The sequence below is a fragment of the Phaenicophaeus curvirostris genome, chromosome 15 (assembly GCF_032191515.1).
Source record: "Phaenicophaeus curvirostris isolate KB17595 chromosome 15, BPBGC_Pcur_1.0, whole genome shotgun sequence".
Lineage (NCBI taxonomy): Eukaryota > Metazoa > Chordata > Aves > Cuculiformes > Cuculidae > Phaenicophaeus > Phaenicophaeus curvirostris.
This window is the reverse complement of record NC_091406.1, coordinates 13,048,425-13,062,294: the sequence shown is the minus strand read 5'-3', so window position 1 is coordinate 13,062,294 and position 13,870 is coordinate 13,048,425.

Genomic DNA, 13,870 nt, shown 5'->3' with positions numbered 1-13,870 from the left:
GGAATTCAGTATAGCAGTGAAGATGACATTGTAACTGGACAGATATCTTTTCCATATTGCGCAGAGACTGAGCTAGTGGAGTGAATAATAGAAGTAAGTATGTAGTTGGGTAGTATGGTTTTAGAAAACTGCTGATATGATGTCCAGTTTGCTTTTGTTTGTTCTCTGTCTCTGTTCAGTTTTACATAAGCTTGTTGTGCTTTATCTCCACTGAGTCTGCAAACTGTACAATTGCAAACCAGTAATCATGTACAACGGTGGATCAAGGTTTTTCTGCAGAGGACTATGTAGACCTATTAAATAAAGTGAAAAGAGTAGCCCCAAGCAAGCACAACTGTTGCTGACTTGTCAGTGGTGGTGTGTGTGTATTTGCCTGCCTGCTAACACCAGTACAGACTATAAAAGTTTCCTGAAGGCTTTGTTAAAGCAGTGGGTAAGATGTGTGTCTAATCCTTGGATGCTGCAGAGTGGATGAGTGGAGTAACAGGCTGTGGCCTGTTGGAGGAGTGGCTGTCTAAGGAGTAACTACAGGCAAAGTGTTGTAATGTGCTGTTGTGTGGTTGTTTCCTTCATAATAGTTACAGCGACAAAATGACACTTTTTAATTCAACTTTGCACTCTTATGTGGTAATTAATTTGTAATACAAATGTACCTTGTGTTTTGAAGCTGCGATTTCGGTGCCTGTACATCTTCAGCCACTCTGCAGACTTTCTCTTTTTAAAGAATGTGTAGGTTTTAGCCTCCTTGCTGGTCACTTGAGTCTGAAGCAGTGTGGAGGGCACAGTGTGCCACAAGGGCACTGAAGCCAGGAGGGACTGGCTTGTTCCTTGGAGGCTTGGTTAGGACAGAGGTGTCAGTGATGGGAGTGGGGGCATCTTTTTTTCAAAATGTAGACAGGGAATACAGCCCTTTCCTGAGCTTTGTGGATGCCTGGAGAATCCGTGCTTCATTAAACACAGCAGGTGTAAGTTGTCAAGCCAGCTGAAACAACTCAAGTTGTTTAGTTAAATAGCTGCCCAGTGGTGACTGGAAGTGTGTTGTATTGTACCATAGTGTGTTTCTTGGTTTAAAACTATCCTTATCTCAGTTTGGGAAGCCCTTCGTAGTGGACACTTAAACCAAACTGACAGCTGATATGAATGTAGCAGAAGTGTAGGTCCAAGAAACAGTAGTAAACATGAAGAGACTAGGACAGCTGAACTTCTCTGTATGCCTGAGTTATTTTTCTTTTTACTGGAGTAAGTAGAAGTGGTTTGTCAGTTTACCTGAGGTTTGGCTCTATCTTGCTTGTATGTTACCAGGATTAAGGTACCATTTTGCTTCCAAGTCTTCTATTTAACACATAGGAGTTTTGTCTATCAGTAACTCTAATAGCCAGTTGGTGGTGTACCGTGTTCTGTGTGTGGTGGGCATTTGTGGGACCAAAGACTGCATTTTGGAGCTGTGACTGGTTATTTGCGTTTTGTGGGCTCAAAAACTGTCCTGTGGACAGTACTCCTTCTTGTCATTTTGTTTGCTCTGCATAACCTCTGGGAAGCACAATTAGCCAATTAAAAGGCTGTTTATTAGGTGTATGATTTAAAAGAATTTTTCTATAAGGTTCCATTTCTATGGTCTTATCTATCTCAGCTAAATTACTGTTGATTCCATCACTTTCTTGTGTGTCACTTCTCTCTTTCAATTTGTTCTTTGCTGCTTGTAAAGGAGCTTAGATGTTATGCATCTAGAAGGTTTGTTTTTTTTTTTTTGGTGTTCCCATTCAGAGTAACTTCAAATACATGACAATAAGTGTTTTTCGGGAAGCCTGTCATATTGGTGTTCTCAGACATTTTGGAAGGTTAAAACCCTGTAGCTGGCTTGAAGATGAGAGCATTCATTGTAATGGATTGCATAGAAAATCAATAAGAATATTATTTGAAAATGTTCTTTCAAGCTAATGTCAGATTAAAAAATATATATTAATAGGGCCTGTTGTACTGCCTGATGACATGAGAGCATATGGTTTATTCAGTCATTCTGTTTATGTACTTAAATTTTTATTTGAAAGTAATGGGGATTCTTATGGTTTTGCTTATCCAGCCTCTACTTTCCTTGCGCATGATGTAATTTCATTGCAACATTGAACCTGTTTGAGATTAACGGAAGACCACTTGTAGAGGCTGTCCTCCCAATCATTACCAGTAGATAAAGGCCTGCAGCATGCAGGAAGGAGTTTTTGCTTTTCTTTCCCTCTGTGCTCACCTATTGAATGTCCCGGTTCCTGTTGAGGAAAAAAATTATTTAAAGAAGAGATGAATTAGCATTAACTGATTTTCTCATACCACTAAACAGATTAAAAGTATTTCCAGGTTGTCTTGTGGAACCAAGAATTCATTTTGTTAGGAAGCATTTTTAAACTTTTAACAGAAAGAAAAGCAAGGTCACCAGCTACTTCAATAAACCTAGTAGCAACTAGTGTCTCAAAATTTGCCTAAGAATGGAATAAGATGAACAACTGGTGAATAGAGATAATCTAAGGGATTTTAAGGACTATGAATCGCGAACAACCTAATCTGTAATTTCTTGGGTCCTACGGTCATGTTTCTTTGTTTCTGGCAGGACTTAGTAGTCAAGGTCTGTAATATCAGCTGCCTTTGCCTCTCCTGGTCCAAGAGTCATTCTCAATGTTTCGCCTGTACTTGCAATTTCCAGTGCTTGTTATGCTGATAAATCTGCATGGACCTGTATGCTTCTATCAAGGGCCAATTTGCATGGTAGTGCTGGCCTACCCTGCTACCGGGAATGTGACAAGGATTTCTGCTTTGCTGAAGGTGTTCAGCTTGCCTTTTTATATACTTTCACCTAGAGCTTTGCTCAAAATCAGTATTGCTGCTTGACAGTGAAGTGTGAGCAGCATCTCAATGTGCTGAGGGCACACAGTTTGTAACCAGGTAAATTTGCCATGGTTAAGGGAGGGTTTACTGAAGTGAAACTATCTTTGATGCTTGTATTCAACTCTTCTCTGTGTATGGTAAGTCATGAACCTCCCAGGATCTAGCTGGGAGCTCTGATATTTGTCTGCAGTCCCATCCTTTTTAATAGTACCTGCAGTCATCACTGCACCAGTCATAGCTTTTACCTTGTAAAAAAGTTAAAAAACCCCAGGCCTTTCCAACGAGCCATTCACAACTACATTGGCTTTTAGGTCAGTATGTTGAAATTCTCATTTTCTCATTGATACTGTGCTTCAGTTTATACAAGATCTTCATTGACTGCATAATTATTTTTTGAAGCCTCTGACAGAAACCAGTTTATGTCGACTGTGTTCCTGCAAGCCTACAGTCTATGTTTACATTTCTTGAGAGTTTTGTTAGTTTTCTCAGTCTTCGTGCTTTCTGCTGTCTTAAAAGGACTGTATTGAAATATTCCTCATTTTCTGTGACTTGTGTGAGGTGTTAGTGGTAAGTATGGAATGCTTTTACACGCCAAGGACTTGATTTTCCATATGTGTGTTGTTGAGCATTCAGGACAGCTGAATGCAGTGCACATACAGCATATCTGAAACAGGCCCTGAGGCTCAATCAGGCTCTTACTGAAACTGGTGAAAAGACTGGCAGCACTGGGAGCTGGACAGAGGGCAAGAAGTCTTTTGAGGTAGAAGTTAGAGTAGGAATATAATGAAATTCTGGGCTTCTGTCCAGCTCCAGTGCTGGCTGTTGTACAGAGGTGGTCCGTGCTTGCCTGCCAGCCCTCTGTGCCTCTGTTTCTTTGCTTTGTACAATCATTTTAGTACTTCCAAATGTACTATTTGAGAGCTCCTGCTGGCACAAGCCGTGTGAAGTGCATGTGTGGTAATGTTTTGTGTCTTTTTAAGGGTGTGCTGTGAAAAATGATAAAACTTAGGTGCTGTTTGTTGGTTTAAAAGGTGTGGACTTGATAGGATTTTTCATGAGAGACGGAAGCAGACAGGCCCTTGCTGTAAAGCAGGTGAATATATAATGATATGGAGACTGTTTTGCTCTTGTTCCCCTCAGCATTTATTCCAGGTCTTTTTTTGATGTTATGTTCAGCACAGTGCATCTTAGCCAGACTTTCTGGTTAGTGTCCCAAGGAAGTAATTACAGGAGACGGGCCTGAGAGGCTTCTCTGTACTCTTGAACAGACCTTCGAGTAGGTGAAACCTCTTATGTATCTTTTGCATGTAAGCAGTAGGAGCAGGGTTTCCTGTGCAGGCAGTACACACTGAGTTCCACTGTAACTTAGGGCTCTTTTAAGTAGAGATCAGCTCCTGTTTGTTATCGCAGGGAGCTGAGTTGCAATGGGGCCCCAGTCACTTGTAGGCACAAGGTTTTTTGGGGTTTGTTTGTTTGTTCTTTCTTTTTATGAGTCAGCGCTTTACTACAATAACTGATCTAGATAATTTCAGAGCCCCAAACCATAACACCTGTGTATCTTTGTACTACAAATGAAAGAATGTTTGGCCAATCTAAACTGATAGTTGGTTTTCATTCCTTATGCTTATTTAGTGATGATTAAACTTTTAAATCTGTGCATGTTAACATTTTTGTCAGCTATCATAAATAAATATTTTCTTGTATATACATATAGCAACTTCTAGGCTCTTATTTCTCCCTCTTTAATAAATATAAGCATTGTGCTCAAACGTATGTGTTGAATTGTTAGGGAGATGTGTGAAAGCATGCTAGTCTTAACTACTTGAGTGAGATAGGAGTATTTTTAGTGAAACTGTATGGTGTAGCAACAGCAACAAAGAGTATGAAAATTAGCCTTTACAACACGAAGTGCAGAATTTATGAGTGAGAGCTGCTTAAGAAACTTAACTCTTCTTAGTATAGACCAATTTAAACAAAAGTTGATGTGAAAAGATCAAGGTCTTTCTTCTGGGATGAACTCAAAGAAGTAGTACCATCAGGAGCTCATATCCTCTACTTCTGTATTTATAGTAATGGAGAACATGGACTAAACTCTAGGCTAATTGGACACCTCTGAAGTAGAGATTTGAATGAGTCTTTTCTACCAGCCCTGGTGATAAATCAGAAGACTCTACTAATATTGGGTCTTTCTGGATCTTCAGAAACAAATTCAGTGGATGGCTTTTAAGTGTCTTGAATTTAATCATATGAAGTCTGTTTTGGCTAAATATGGATATGAAAAACTCTACGCTTGGACCACTGTATTATGATTGAATATTGAGGTGTTAGGCAGTATCACCTCTGGATACCTCAGTGCCAAATGATGGATCCTTCCATGGAGTACCAGAGGTAGTTGGAGAGCCAGATTATCACTGCTCTGTTATTTTCTTATCTCTTCCTGGTAAGCTTCTTTGCTTCTTACCAGAAGCAAATGTAAGTGAGAACTAGTGTTGCTTTAAAACACTAATTCCATTTATCTCTTTCCCAAGTCTGACCGTGTACTCTCCAACTAGTAAGGGATCCCCCCAACAGGGAACGTCTTCTTTTACTCGTTTTGTCTCTGGATCTCATGTAATTCTGTGACTGTAGCGATAATGTATCTGCAAAATAAATACTCTTTATTCAGGAGCTTAGCTAACGCTTGTTAAAGGACTGTATAGTCCTCCTAAAGGTATTCCAAGTGCCTGAATGTCTTGTTTTGCTTTGTTCAGCACTTTGCACAGTCTGGAAGCTTTTAGAAGAAATTGCTGTACGAATGACAGTCACTGAGATGAAAGTGACAAAAACAAAGAGTAGTGCAAGGTGAAGTGTGGGAAGCATGATAATATTCATAGTACTCTGTGGTATTGCAGCTCACAGGGATAGGATCAGTGTTTATGTGGTTTAGACCAAACCAAGTTGAATATGCTGATTTAAATGGTGATCATGATATAAATATAGGTTGATCAGATTCTGCTTTTTGTTTGAAGTTGGCTGTATGTATGTGTGCAATGATGCAAATGACCATTGTCACTCACTGGACTGCAGAAACTCTACTTGCCTGTGGCTTTTCTTGATCATGTAGTAGGTCTTAATGTTTATACCTATTACCCTGCTACATTTTGAACTTGGCCCAAATTCATGTTACCAGTGTCCTAATCACAGAAAAAGGAGGGTTCTGTGTTCTGGCTTTCTCTTTGTAGTACTGGAGCTATTAACAAATTAGACCTGTGTTTCAGATACTATGAAATAAGGCAAAGAAATTATTTTTAAGTTTTTCAACAGCTTCTGCTTAAAAATCAGAATATGATGCCAGTTGACATCTTGTCATTTGATGCCAAATATAATTTAGCCTCATAGAATTTGAATCCACTGAAGTGGTGAGAAAGCAAAATTAAAAATCAGCCTACTGCTGTTACTTAGAAGCTTTCAAGTGTTTTTGGAAAGCTGAGATCAATGGAAACCTTTACTGAAATATCAAATTAAAAGTAGGGATTATCTCACTTATTTAAAAGCTTATTTAAAAAAATCCTTCTGCAGGAAGGATTTCTATTCCATAGTGGACTTCAGAAGTTCAGTTCATATCATTTCTGGTGAAGTTTTTGTGCTTCAGTTTTTCAAAAAGGGGAATGATGGGGAATAAAGTCTTCCATGTTTACAAATACCCAGTGGAGAGCTGAGTACAACTGCAACCTTTTTTTATCTTTACAGCTTAAATACGTGTGAAAAGATTAAACTTTTCAGCAATACACTGTAGATAATCTAAAACGTCCCCAAAGTAACTTGCATTTGTTAACATCAGGTATTCTATTGGTGCGTGCATAAAACTGATTCTTTAATAAATAGTGTGAAATTCTGATAAAACCCTTTGTGTGGGAAGAAAAATATTTTTCTAAGATGTAGTAATCTAAACCAGTGAACCTAATCACAGGGAAGCGATTCACATGCTCAGAGAATTGTATACTTAAAGAAGTACAGGGTCGTCTTAAAAGTGTGAGAACTTTCAGTCAGGAAAAAGTATGGATGATATCATGTCTCTGGCAAAGCAGCTTTTCTTTTATGCAGTTGTCCTTGGATGGGAGTTGCTATCACTACTGCTGGTGTGTGCTGCCTGTAGAACTTTCCTGGCTCCATCTGTCCAGGCACAGAAAGTAGCTGTGGGATGGGAAGGTACAGCTGAGACCACCCTGGCACATCATTCCAGCTGAGCATCAAAGGGACAGTTGGGAAGTATGTAACACTACCAGTAGTTACCGTTGCTGTCATGCTGTGCACGAGACACCAATGTCTTATTTTGATAGAGAAATTGACTGTTTGAACATTAAGTGTGAATCGGAGGAGTTGGAGAGTTTACTTTAGGGGTTGGTGTAGGAAATGGGCAGAATGCCACTGTAACTTCATTTTAATTGGAAGTTTTCTTCTGCTGTGCAGGAAGTACAACTTTTGATGCTTGTGCTGTTCCATCACTGGAGTGTCTCTGGTACTGACATATGGAGTTATGAGACTTCAGTGTCAAAACCAGAGCAGCTCTTAGAGAAGCCAAAAATGGAGTTCAATTCAGTTTATGTTAGGAGAATGTGGTTTTCATCCAGAAGAACAGAACTCCTTGCAGGAGGAGACTGAATTTTTAAAACCTATAAAACTGAAGTGGAGTCCTAGAGTTCCTTAAAGGCATAAGAGTCTGAAAAGTAGTCAACTTTATCTGCCAGCTTTGCTTACTAGAAAATGAACAAAAATAAAATAATAAAATTCTTTTCCCAGAAAGTTACAGAAACTTGGGCTTATAATTGTGTTCAGTGGAGAAAGAGCATATCAGTACCTCTTTTTATGTTGTGAAAGAATGTGCATGGGGAAAATTTCTTCAGAAGAGCCTTCTAGCCAAAATAGTCTATGGATCCAGGGAAGTGTGACTAAAGCTCAGATTAAGAGGGAGCAGCCATTTATTAAAAAGCTGATGTTAGAACCAGGTATTTGGTTTCTCTGAACACCCCCTAAGAATGCAGAGTTCAAAAGGCACTCTGTGCTTTTTTTAAAACTGAGGATTTAAATGTTTACTTCACTTGAGCCCTCTATTTCTTTTTTCTTTCTATGTTTCTGTTTTTGCTCTTGCTTTTCTTGTGCAAAACTGTATGGTTTACCAAAGGAATTCACCTTTTTCCATTTGTGAACCACTATTAGAAACAACCTTTAAAAAATTGTAGATGTTGTATACAGTATTAAAAATAATAGTTTGCTACAGAATTTTAAGACAAAAGTAGTTGCTTTAAAATTCGATGTAGACATCGTTTTTTATCATGTATTGTTATAGGGAGTTTCTAATTTGTTTGGCTTTCCTTGATATCTAAATGTGAAGTAGGAATATCACATGTATTAATGTTTTTGAATTGGAATGGCTTGCTATGTTCTCATTTGTTTTCAAATTCATGTGCCAGTTTTTTCCTTAATACTGAATTTCATATTTGATTTGTATAGCTACTTCATTTTATACTCTTTGCATCTATTCCCAAAAGACCCCTTTTAAAATGATGAGTGCAGCATCAAGAGTATAGAGATTAAAATCCATTGGAAAACAAGCATGTGGGACTTCATTTTTTTTTTTTTTTTAAACATAGTGATAATTAAATTTCAGGCAAAGTTTCATTTCTTGCTCGTGCCACATACAGCAGTTATAAGTGTTTTCATGCTCCATCACTCCTTTCTTTTATTAGCTTTTTATTTAGAGTAGCTTTTTGGAAAGCATCGCATCTTCATAAGAATCATCTATGAAGCAAGAAAGCCAGCAGACTTCACATTACCACTCTCTTTATACAGGCGCTTATCGTTTTCCTGCCGCTACTGTATTCCACAGTGCTCTGATGTTGGCAAATAGCTTGTTTTTAATGGCTGAGTTTTGACTGACAAAAGAAGAGAGGGCATTAGTGTCCTGTCACAAAAATACCAGGATTGGAACAGACTGAATAGACACGTAACAGGTTGAAGAGTTTTTGGGAGGAATGTGCTGTTCACTGGCATCTAGGATCAGCATTAGCATTCCCTGGCTGTTGCAGATGCTCTTTAAAATGCCATTTGCCTTGATGACGGTGTAATAGACATCGCTCCCCAAGGAGCTGTAGGGATTGTAGGAAGCTCAAATCTCGGGCAAAGTCATCTGTTCTTGGGACTCTTAAATAGTCTGAGGTCTTGTTGGTAGCAGGACTTGGATTATTGTACCCGATCATCCTAATAATACAGGGCCATCAGTATTATGGCTCTTTTCAAGTTCCCAGTAGTATTTTTTGTTAAATCTAATTGAACATTAACTTCGTAATTAGCATTAATGCTTCATTCTATTGGGCAATTGACTGCATAGTTTTGTTTTGAATGGCTTTTCTGGAAGATGTACCGTAATAAACTTTTACAATGAAATTAATAACTTATAGAAGGCTTCATTATTTCAGCAGTAAAAGCAGTAGGATGTGCAATAAAAATGCTATATTTGTTTTCCGGAGCTCTGAAGGCTAGGTGGTAAGGCAAGTGTACAAATCAATGCGTAATAACTACAGAAACAAGTAACTTTAAGTATTAAAAGGGACTTCAGTAGGAATTAATAGAAAAAAAAAGAGTATCTTGGGCCCTATGCATCATCAAAAGCTTCAACAAGGTTCTGCATTCTAGAATATGGTTAGAAGGTACATCATTGTAAGTTTGCTGGTACATACAGTTGGAGATAACACTGATTTGGCTGTAAAAGTTAATATCTGATGCTATTTCAGTACGTGCTATTTTTTTTTTGGCTTGTGTCTATCATAAGACAGCTGAGAGATCAAAAGTTGGTTGCTTACCTAGGAATTAAATACATGACTTGTACATCCATGTATGTGTTGAGTGAAATGATCACTGTAATGAAAACAGTACTAGAACAGTGTGGGATAAGTGCTGACTTAATAAATCTGAACAGTCTTAAGTGTGTTTTACTTGTCTTTGGAAACAAAAGCTTTAATTTGACTTCAGTGAAACATACTAGATGAAATTTTGATCTGATACTTAAGTGCAAATTGGCAGTAATTTCACTGAAGGCTTAACTTAATCCTACACTGAATCAGCACTAAAAATTAAATTAGATGTTGTCTGTCCAGACTTAGTCTTTTAATCTACAATTTAGATGCTAAGTCTACTGCCCTGAAAGGAGGTACTCTAAGTGAAGTAAAGCTCTTGGAGATGAATATTGGGCATACTGATAATCTTGGGCACTCGAAAGAGAAATTGCAATAGTCAATGATTTTTCATGTTTATTTTATGTAAAGGTTGAAATGTAATTTCCGCGCAGTTAAATATTACCATTAACATGTTCAACTTTTCTTATCTGTGGAAGATGTTTAAAAAACCAGCTAATAACTATGATTAGAAAGCTTGCTTAAGACATAAACCAACCATGTTCAACATAAAATTATGGGAAGGAGATGGGAGGGAATAGGTGCATCTTTTTGCCTCAAATTTTATCACGTATTTTTCCTTGAATTCCAAGTGTTTTATGCTAATGCTATTGGGTAATCAATTATTGAAGGCTTAGAAGTGGCTGTAGAGGGTAGGCAGTAGAGTTTGACAGAGGATTTTTTTTTCTTGGAAGTCTAAACGTATGATTAAGTAAGAAAAAAACATCAGAGGAACGTGGTAAGAAAAGCAGCCAATTTTGGACTAGCTAGTATTAAGATTAAAGCAATTTAAGACACAAAACCGGTGACAAATTCACTCTCCCCGGCTTCCTTTTTAGCAATCCAAAGGAAACATTAGTGCCTTTTTACAGTTCTAAGAGTGACTGATGCGCCATTAGACGATAGAGTGGAGGTTGGAGGCATAACATAAACAGTTCTAGTACTTAAAAGATTGCATTATCTGACATAAGGCCAAGTCGACTACCTAGTTAAGCCGCATCACTCTTAGTTGCCCTTTTCTTTTTTTTTCCCATAAGTGTTTGCACTGTACTATTGTTTGTCTTTAATAGGCAATGATATGTAAAATTCATTTAGGTGGACGATGCCTACAGAAACACCACTGTGGTGAATAAAATTATTTAATGTTGGTGTTTCCCATATAAGTTGTTGTTATACAAATATTTTTGAACAATTCATACGCTGGCATAGGTGAAAGGTAATAGTTGAGATTGGCAAGTTCTGAATCTGCTTGCTTTTACAGATGCTAAAAGTATATTTGCCTATAACTTGTAGTCTTTGAATATCTGAATTAAACTGTAAATGCAGGTAGTGACAATAACTCAGTGCCATTTGCTCTCTTCCCGTTTTTGTTGGAGTAATTTGCAATTGTAATTCTCTCATCTTCAAGACTTGCTTTAGCTGGAGTAATTTAATGTTACAGACAAATGTGAGAAAATATTTATTGTTCCTGTGTTGTGGTTACTATTCCACATCTTATTAGACACAAGCTCTTTATTCTTTCCTGCGAGAGTCTATTTTCTTTCCACTCTTCCCCCATCTCAAATGCAAGCCTATGCAAGTCACATCTAAATTGATTTGCAAGGTCCAAGACAGGAAAAATGCAACCCTTTGGTGTTTTTTCTTATATCTATTTTTTCTGGTTCATTTGGATTGCTGCAGGCCAATACTTGTTTAGAAATGGCAAGTTAGTTTGCATCTGTTATTATTGCACAATTGATTGTAAGGTTTCACTGGCCTTGACAGTCACCATTTTGATAATTCAAGGCCAGTTACTTTTTTCTCCAGGTTAATACTGGATGACTTGGACTTTGACTGTCAGATGTAGAAGAGGTTCCCTGTTTCACTTGGTAGTGAGATCAAAAAACTGTAAATCACTTTTTTTGTGTTCTTTTCTTGAATTTTCCCTTTCAATTAATTTCAATTTATTACTGGCTTAATTAGTTTATATAACTTCTATTACACTGTGCTGGTATGCCTTCTACACAGAGAAGTTGGAGGGACACATGGGATTAAATTTTTCCAGGTGGTATCTCTGATATGAAATATTTCCCTCAATTTTCAAGGAAATAAGCATGTAAAAGCTACACCGTGGTTAAAATGATATAAGTTGAGCCCCTCAGTTGTTTTCAGTTACAGATCTACAGACAGAGACATGTACTCAGTGAACTGAATGCAGAACCAGGAGCTTGTGGTTTTCAGCTTTACATGTTCTCTCAAGGCAGCCACATGTTTTTTCCCAAGTTTGGTTTCTTATTTGACCTTTCTTTGGTTCTGCTCCATCTCACTTCTGTTACCTGCAGTGACACTTGTAGGCTTTTCAAAATCCCAAATTCACAGTGTAACGGTAGGAGTCATCACAGCTGGATTATGTCCAAACAAAGGTGACTTTGTGCTCAACTTCCAAAAGAAGGCAGGCAGGACATGGATGACACCTTCCTGCTGTGTATGTATTAAGTGGCGATTCTTTTTCGCATCCACTAAGAGGTAGCTGTGTTTCAGTGAAGAATTGCTGCTTTTTCTGTTATCTGTGAGTATGGATTTAAATACTGGATGGCTGAACAGCAGTGCAGTCCACATAGGTACCGTTCAAAGATGCCAGAAGTATGCTGCACACACATAAAGCTGTATCAAGCAGTGGCTTAGGGTGTCTGAGAAGAGCAGCTGCTTTTCATAGAACTGCAGATGCCCGCACACTGACTGCAAATCAACTGCAGTTTTCTGTTTGTTTTCTATGAACTTAATTTTAGCACCTGATAGTTGTATTTGGCTCTGTCTTGGTGTCAGGATTATTATTATAGTTTGATGATAGGAATGTTATTTCTCAAGAACACAAACAAATCTGCCATATTACACTGGTAAATGAGCCTGGTTAAAAGAAAACTGGGTCTGGATTCTTCCTTGAAACTTCACTTTCCTTTTTAGCTTGCAAAAACAGGAGTGCAATGAACAGAGTATTACTAAGCCTCTTGGCAGAAATGCAAATGTCTTGACACTGAAATGCATGTCAATGCAGAGAGAGAGTGCGTCCTTTGTTGCCAAGTTGCTAATTATTCACAGAAAAGATAAAAGCAGGGTATAGCTTTCCCAAATGATTTCGTATTATACTCTGAATTAAAAATACATTAAATACAAATGCTGATGTGGTAGAAAGGATCTTTGTCAGTACAAGGCTACAAGATTGTAATGGTATTTCAATTAATAGAATCTGACAGAACAGGTAGAATGGTTGCAGGAAAATATACTGCAGCAAAGCAAATGTTCTTGTGATGTCTGTCGCATGTACTCTGTTGCAGAATGAATGACTTAATGCTGACCAGCTCTTCTTGCTTCAAAAATGTGGTAGACTTTCATACTTGGGAGCAATCTGTACGTGTGTCCAGGGTTCCTCTGCAGTTCTAGCTGTATAGTTGAGGTCAATTTGACTCAGAACTGGTTTACAGAATTTTGATTTCTCAGCCTGCAGTGCAAGATAGCATTCATTATTATCAAACCTAATGTTATAAGCAGAAGTTTTAGTTGAGTATAATTTTTGGAAAGTAATTGTTCATTTTAGACTTTGCTGCAAATTATGCAGGATGTGTAAAAGATGTTCCTGTAAGTGTTCTAATAGTATGTCTTTTTAAAATCAATATTATGTATTAGAATTTTCTTTTATATTGTTGAAGCTGATTTATCTTGAAGACAGTATATGTTACTCTGAGACTGCAGAATAAGTATTATGTGCAGATTGTCCCACTCTGCACTGCGCTGGTGTGGTTTCGTCTGAAGTACTGTCTGCAGTCTTGGATGCCTCAGTATGGGAAGGATGTTGAACTGTTAGAATGTGTTTAAAGGAGAGCAACCAGGAGGGTAAAGGGCAAACCTGATCCCAGGTAATACTTCGGTGTAACCACAGGTATTTCAATCCAATTCATGTGCTAAATCTTGCACACTTTGTCCGCTTTTCTAGAAAACACACTACTAACATCTGCTTCCTCTCCCTTCATAAGATTACTTTCTTCTCATTGGAAAGTCCTAGCACCTAGAAGAAGGATGAACTTAAGGGC